The sequence below is a fragment of the Pipistrellus hanaki genome (genome assembly GCF_964339955.1).
Source record: "Pipistrellus hanaki genome assembly, chromosome: 3".
In the NCBI taxonomy this organism is placed as follows: domain Eukaryota; kingdom Metazoa; phylum Chordata; class Mammalia; order Chiroptera; family Vespertilionidae; genus Pipistrellus; species Pipistrellus hanaki.
Window position 1 is genome coordinate 85119472 of NC_140505.1, and position 8209 is coordinate 85127680.

An 8209-nucleotide genomic window follows, 5' to 3' on the forward strand; every position below is an offset into this window, starting at 1 on the left:
ACATAATAAAAGAGTAATATGCAAATTAACCATCACTTTGCTACACCCACAAGCCATGCCCACCAGCCAATCACAGTGAATATGCAAATAAACCCTATCCAAGATGGCTCCTGCCACAGAGAGCAGAAGGGAGCTTGGGTTTCCCAGGCAACGGAGGAAGCCAAACTTTCCACCTGCCCTTGCCAGCCTCCACTCAAGGCTACAAAGTTTTAATTATAAAAGGTAAACAAATCCAAACAGAAATGGCAGCAGCCAGGAAGCAAGCAGAAGGTTTGGCTCCACTCCAAGCTACAAAGTTTCAATTGTAGAAGGTAAATAAATTCCGGATACCAAGGCCTTCGCTTGGGTCACCAGGGAGCGTGGCTGGCCTGAAAAGCACCACAGGCCCCTCTCTCAGGAAACCCCATGCCCCAAGGGCAACCCCACCCTGATCTGAGACACCCTTCAGGGCAACCAGCTGACCCCCACCCATGAACCAGGCCTCTATCCTATCTAATAAAAGAGTAATATGCAGATTGACCATCACTCCAACACACAAGATAGCTTCCCCTGTGTGGTCAAAGATCCTACCCCTATGTGGACACAAGATGGCCACCACAAAATGGCCAGCAGGGGAGGGAAGTTAGGGCTGACCAGGCAGGCAGAGGAAGGAAGTTGGGGGCAAACAGGCTGGCTGGGGAGAAGTTAGACATCAATCAGGCTGTCAAGGGAGTGGTTAAGGGGTGATCATGCTGGCAGGCAATCAGGAAAGCAGGCAGGTGAGCAGTTGGGATCCAGTAGTCCTGGATTGTGAGAGGGTTGTCTGACTGCCCAGAGGGATTGGGCCTAAACAGGCAGTCAGACATCCCTTGAGCGGTCCCAGATTGGAGAGGGTGCAGGCTGGGCTGAGGGACACCACCCCCCCCCCCATGCACAAATTTCATGCACCGGGCCTCTAGTATAAAATAAGACTGGGGTTGGTGGCTTTGGGAAGAGAACTGAAGGGACAGCCACCAGGATCTTTGTGCTGAGTCCCTCTCCCACACCGGATATGCCATCTTTCCTGGAAAGAGCATGACCTTCATTATGGCATCACTCTGGGAGAATGCAATTTTCCCACCCTCTGTTTTCCCTGTCATCCCACTCTGCAGAGCCCACTCCCTGCTGAGGAGTGAATTGTCTGGGTTGAGGAAAGAAGTTCTGGGAGACTAAGGGTATGCAGTACCTGAGGTGTGTGACTGTGAAGCAGCAGTCATTTCCCTCATAATCCTGTTAAACTGAGATCTGCTGGATTCACCTCTAGGCAATGAGTGGTCCCACCCTCCTGAATCCTGGTGGCCTATCCCTAAAGGATGAGGTCTAAGAAGAATCTTGACAGACTGAGTTGTGTGGCTCTGGGGCAGGGGCCACTCCTCTCACCTTCTGTCACACCTGACCGGTACCTTCCCCTGAAATAGATCCACTAGCCCTACCCTCCCAAACTCCAGAGGCTCAGCCTGCTCAAATTGGGCTCTTGGAAGAATCCAGGACAGACTAACTTGTGTGGCTCTAAGATGGCGCCATTGTTGCCTTGCACAACAGGCAAGATATAGAGCCCTCTCTTCACACAGCCAGCTCTTGGTTTGTTTGGGCCTTATAAACTCTGCTGGCCACATTCTGATGACACCCTGAGACTCTGTCACACTAAAAGGGTCTGTAGGCACCTGGCAGGTGGTAACTAGATTTGGTATCACATGAGATTTTGGTGAGTGGCCTCAGTTTTAGCACTAGCACCAACTTTGAACCTGTATCAATCTTATGAACAGCACTCACTGAGAACCTTCCTCATGCAACTCAAGTACTGCCAGAGGTTCTTTCAGTGATTGAATCTAACAGGCAGCTGGCAGGCAGAGGCAGATGGAAGCAGATATTTATGTTCCTTGGGACTATTGCTAGTGGAATTTGGCCTTGGTGTGTAGCTTGGTTCTGTGCACACACAGACCTAGCCAAGGTAGCCATAAAGTGTGGATTGATTTGTAGTTTCAAACAGATTGCTCAGGCCAGGCATAGGCAGCATATAAAATTGATCTGCACCAGAGGCCCTTCCAAGAGGCCATCTTACCAAGACTATGAGACATAGTAAATCTACCTAATACATAGAAACAAACACAGGTCTTGAACAAAGATGGCTGCATAGGTAAATGCAGAGCGAACATAATCCAGAACCACCAGAAAGCTGGTTGAGTGGAAGCTCTACCAACTAGAAAGAAAGAGAAAAGGATGCTGAGCCTCAGGAGCTGTGGAGGTACAGAGATCTGTGAGCACAGAAAGGGCAAATAGCTCAATATGCTGCTGGCTTACTCTCGACATGCAGAGAAGGCGGGCAGTTAATGCATGGCTAGCTTTCTCGTTAGGGAGGAAAACAAAACCTCCTGATTGCACTGGTAGCCAGCTCCAGCTGGGGAGAAATTGGAATGTCTGGCAGCGGGCAAAACTCAAGAGCAGCCTTCTCTGAGAGGTGTGTATGGCCAGCAGCCATTGCTGCGGAACTCGGAGAACAGGGCCCTCTTAAGGCGGGGCTGATGGGAAACTAAAGCTTGTTTGCTCCACCCTGAGGCTCCGCCCCATCCAAGCTGAGCACAGAAGCCCTCCTAGTGAAGACACTGCTGATCCTCACAGCCAATTGGCTTGGAGATCAACTCTCCCCAGTGATACCAACAACAAGCAAGGCTTAACTACAACAAGACTGCACACATAGCCCACAAAGGACTGAACCAAAAGGGTCCACCACTGGTAACTGGGGAGGCTGAGCTACTGGGCCCTGCTAGGACACCTAGCATGCAAAGCCACTCCAACTCAGGGAAGTAGCTAAAATGCAGAGACAAAGAGGCAGGCCTCAACTGAAGGAAATGTAGGAAAGAAAAAGACTGGATATAGAGTTCAAAACCACAGTTATAAGGTTTTTAAAGAATTTCCTAGAAAAGGCCAATAAATTAAACAAGACCCTTGAGGTTATGAAAAGGGATCAACTAGAAATTAAGCACACACTGACTGAAATAAAATATATTATATAGAAACCTAAAGGCAGACTAGAGGATCGCAAGAATCAAGTCAAAGATTTGGAATACAAAAAGCCAAAAGACACTCCTCTGGAGAAGCAAGAAGAAAAGAGAATACAAAAAGGAGAAGATAGTGTAAGAAGCCTCTGGGACAACTTCAAGTGTACCAACATCAGAATTATAAACACAAAACTTCCCCCACCTGGTGAAAGAAATAGACTTAACAAGTATAGGAAGCCCACAGAACCCCAAACAAAAGGAATCCAAAGAGGACCACACCAAGACACATCATAATTAAAATGCCAAGAGCAAAAGACAAAGAGAAAATATTAAAAGCAGCAAGAGAAAAGCAGTTAGTTACCGATAAGGGAGCACCCATACAATTGTCAGCTGATTTCTCAACAGAAACTATGCAGGCCAGACGGGAATGGCAAGAAATATTCAAAGTGATGAACAGCAAGAAACTACAACCAAGATTACCCAGCAAAAGCTATCATTCAGAAATGAAAGCCAGATAAAGAGCTTCAAAAATAAAAAAAAGCTAAAGGAGTTCATCACCGCCAAACCAGAATTATATGAAATGCTGAAAGGTATTCTTTAAGAAGAGGAAGAAGAAGATAAAGATAAAAATTATGAACAACAAATACGTACCGTATTTTCTGGTGTATAAGATGACTTTTGAAACGAAAAAAACCCTGCTCAGATTAGCCAGAGTCAGAGAGGCGGTCTATTAAAAAAAGAACTGGTGTTGCCTCGGAAGTGGGGGGTAGTCTTATACAGCGAATATAGGCCTAAACCTAGGTTTTAACTGTAAAATTAGGGGGTCGTCTTATACGCCGGAAAATACAGTAACTATCAAGAAGTGAATCTAAAAACCAAGGGAATAAAAAATATGATGAACAGTATTAACTGGTGAATATAATAGAATCAGGGGTATAGAAAGGGAGTGGACTGACGATTCTCGGGGGAAAGTGAAATGGGGGTGCAGGAAGAGACTGAACAAAAATTGTACACCTATGGATGAGGACAGTGGGAGGGGGGTAAGGGCAGAGGGTGGGGTAGGAACCTGGTGGAGGGGAGCTATGGAAAGAAAAAAAGAGGAACAATTGTAATAATCTGAGCAATAAAGATTTATTAAATTAAAAAAATATATATGCATATTGAGATGACTCATAGTTCCATGTCACCCACCACTAATTCTCTGACACCTCTCCCCTATCTTATTCTCTAGCCATAGAGGGGTGTCCCTTATGACCAACCTACAGGGGAGGAAAAAAAAAAAACAAGGGTGGTTTGTTTCCATGTTGGTGCAAGTCACAAAAGGCCTGTAATCTAGTTTATTAAGTCTTGGAGTTTTATAACTAAAGCTGAAGTTTTCAGTCAAACCAACTATAATCCCCCTTTCCTTCCCTCAAAACCTCAATTTTCCCAGTCTTTAAAAATAATAAATAAATAATAAATCCTAACTATTAAAAACACTTACACAAAATTAAAAGCAAATTTTAAGAAAAAACATATACATTTATCAACCAATCTGCTTCTTTTTTATTTGCAATGATTTAAAACAAAAAGAAATTCTTAAAGTATATATAATTAGTTTTCTTATCAAATGCAGTATATGTGCAATTTTCTGATTGTTTTGACAGTTTTTAAAAAAAGTTTCAGAGAACTTCAGCACCATGTTTCACTTCTACCCTTGTAGTCAGTATCAAAATGTGATGATTTAAAGTGATTTGCAAATGTATGAAGAAAACCCATTCAAATCATTCCAATAGGGGACAGCACACTTTTATGTTCCACTGAGATTAACACCTTAGTATATTTTACATAAAATTTTCATTAAGATCTAACAGGTTTTGAAACTTTAGCAGTCATTTGATTTTTTTTTCTTCTTCATAAATACCATTAAGACTTTTCTTTCAGTCAGTTGACGAGAATGTCAGGGAAGGTTTTCTATTTGTATTCTGGAATGCACATTTTCCTCCTCAGCAGCCATCATATATGTGGAGAATGTTCTCTGCTGGAGCAGAAATAGTCTCAGCCTACAATTTTCTGCCTAGATAGGGCCCATGTGCTTTCTTAGGTAGTCTGGAGAAGCAGGTTACAAATCCTAACCAGTCACCATTCTGAGGTTCTTTTCTGACCTCCCTATTAATGAGGATGGGAATAAAAGGTTATATATTGCCTTGCTGTTGATGATGATGGTGGTGTTGATAGTGGTGGTTATGATGAAGAGGAAAAAGAAGAGGAGGAAGGGGAGCTGCTGTTTACCAAGAAGAGAGACATTTTCTAAATGTTTATATGAACTGAATTTGATACTCACAATAACCTTAGGAGGTAGGTACTCATTATCCTCCTTTTTACAAATGAGGAAACTGAGACAGAGAACAATTAATTCACACAAAGTCATATATCTAGAAAGTGGCAGTCTGACTCCACAGCCTAAAGTTGTAATCACTTCCTCTTCATGCTTTTCAGATGTTTCACAAGTAAAACTAATTGAGAAGGCTTACAATAGAGTTAAAAGTCATAAAGGTGAGGTTAGGTTTTAAGGTGTCCATCTTCATAACGATGACTTTCTCCTAGTTCTCTCTTGTGTTTCATTTCCCAGTACTCAGCTGAGGCAATTTTTTTACTTTTTATACCTCGCCCTGTCTCCCTTCTCTGATGCCTCTAATCCACTCTCCATGGCAACCTGAATGACTGTCCAAAAATAAATTCATGCTATTTTCTGTTGTAAATATTCAAATGGATCCCCACTGCCTTAGGCTGGTGCACAAATTCATTTGGGCATAAAAGAGATGTTCTTGAAATCCCTGGTCTCATTTCTTGTCAGTGATACACTGCACAACGGTTATACTGAAGTTATGCTGAGAGTTTGAGGGATTTTGAGAGAAATGTTTATATATTTTCAAATTATTAAATTTACTAAATACTCCTGTATCAATTTTCACATAAAATTATCTATAGCATAACATGTAAAATTAAAAATGAAGTTTGAGTCTGAAATGGTAAATATATGGGGGTAATTCTTCAATACTCATGAAAACATTATAGAATTATCAGTCTCTGTGGTTGTTCCAGAGAGTGATAAAGCTAGACAAGTGCTGACCAGGCCAAAAAAAAAAAAAAAAAAAAAAAAAAAGAGGAGAAAGAATACTAGTAGAAGCAGGTTCTCAGGACAGAGGCAGGCTCTGAAGAAATGAAAAAGTAGAAAAAAATCATACTCAAGATTGTAGATTTTTCCATCTTACTAGGAAGCCACAGCAATGGTGGACTTAGTTGAAAAGCAGCAAGGAATTGCAATAAGCCAAGTAGAACAGGGAGCAGAGGAGAACCACAGGTCTTACAAAGTATTCAAGATTAAATCAAATCATAATTTCACATTATTATTTGATTTTCATATATTACACAATATGAATTTAATTTAATAAATAAAAGTATATATAATATATATATAATATATATATATATTATATATATATTTTAATATATTTTATTGATTTTACATAGAGAGGAATTGAGAGGGATAGAAACGTCAATGAGAGAGAAACATCGACCAACTGCCTCTTGTACACCCCCTACTGGGGATGTTCCCACAACCAATGTACATGCCCTTGACCGGAATCGAACCCGGGACCTTTCAGTCCACAGGCCGACGTTCTATCCACTGAGCCAAACCGGTTTCAGCTAAAAGTATATTTTTTAAAGGACAATATGAAGCAATATTAATTTCAACATTTCAACTGCAAGCTTAGTCAACATCTTTTGGAAACTTTTTCATTTGAGTTGCAAAGAAAACTTTAAATTCTAGAACCTATAAAACCAACACTAACTTGAGCCATTAGTTTTGAAACTTCATAAGTGTGCCTCTTTATACCCATCTCCATAAAATGTTCCCAAGAAAATAAGCAAAAGATAAATATAGTGCATTTTGTAGTTCATTGTGAGGTAGTAAGTTATTTTCCTGCTGACAAATCTTTCAGCCAGATGAGTTATATTTCCCCTTATTATCTTTCTGTATGTCTTCCTTTAAAAACTTGTTTTTTGATTGCCCCATATTAACTTAGGGAACACAAAGAAAGAACTGACAATTTTAGTAAGCCACAGCATGGCACAAGTTTATCTTTTACTCTACTTACATTTTCTTTTATGAGATATATATTATGAACAACAATTTATTCCTTTCCATATTTGGGGGAGAAATCATCATCTTTTTTTCATTCCAAGAATAGTTAGGAAGTTGAAGTTGATGTTTTGCTTATTTCCAATTTATCAAATGACTTTTGTCTTCATTAATATTAGTCTGTTTTTAATGTCTATAACAAAACTATAGACAAAATGTAAAGCCAATGTAATTTTATCAAAAAATTTAAGAGTAGAATTAGGAATAGGTGATCTAAAGACAATATTTTATCTAGATTAACCAGAGTATACAATTTAATGCTTGATAATATATAAATAAGCTATCATGGTATTCTATAAATTTAAATATTAGGAATATAAATTATACTAAAATGCATAGTATATTAGTAAACAGAGTAACTGAAATGAGATTAAATAGAAGTTAACCACATTTTATTGATGCTTAATAATCATTTGAAATGAATTTAATCAAGATTTTAAATTTAATTTATTAATTATTATGTCACCTATTGAGGAAAAAAACCAAGAAGCCTCGCCTCTATTTGGTTTTTAATTGTACATTGTAATTATATAAAATACAAGTAAAAAATTATTGCTTACCTTAGATTGCTTGTAACCAGTTCAAGCTCTACCAGAGACAGAATGTTTCAAACATTCCAATTGCAGGAGAGTGAACAATTCAGGCTTCACCAATTATGCCTGGAAGAAAAGGCTCTCAAGTGTTTGGCCTGTCTCATGTTTCATCTCCTCCTATTAGCAGCAGGCATGTATCTAATTTTACTCAGTGACATAAACCAGCTTAACATTGTTTGGGCACCAATTCCAGGACATAGCTCTAAGTATGCCAAAAAAAAAAAAAAAATCTTACAAAACCAACATTTAAACCCTAAATCATAATATTAGACAACTTTCTAAAGTAAACTTTAACTCAAATGAATAGCAAAAAGTTTCTGAGATCATTTCCAATGAAATATAATGTTGAAAAAAATCTGAAAAATCACTTCAAATTAACATACAACATTTAAAACTTACACCTTTGTTAGTAT

The 8209-nt window shown here is 39.4% G+C and overlaps 1 protein-coding gene across 3 annotated transcripts in view; it reads right to left on the bottom strand.

Moving 5' to 3' along the window:
• SGCG (sarcoglycan gamma) overlaps window positions 1-7885 on the bottom strand; it is a 76031-nt gene extending 68146 nt beyond the window's left edge. For 2 of the 3 annotated variants that reach the window (XM_084879471.1, XM_084879470.1), the window contains exon 1: window positions 7764-7885. The gene's annotated coding sequence lies outside the window, so the exon portion shown is untranslated. Of the gene's footprint in view, window positions 1-7159; window positions 7348-7763 lie in introns of all 3 variants that reach the window. The other variant, XM_084879472.1, reaches the window with a different exon arrangement.
• Between the last annotated feature and the right edge of the window lie 324 nt (window positions 7886-8209).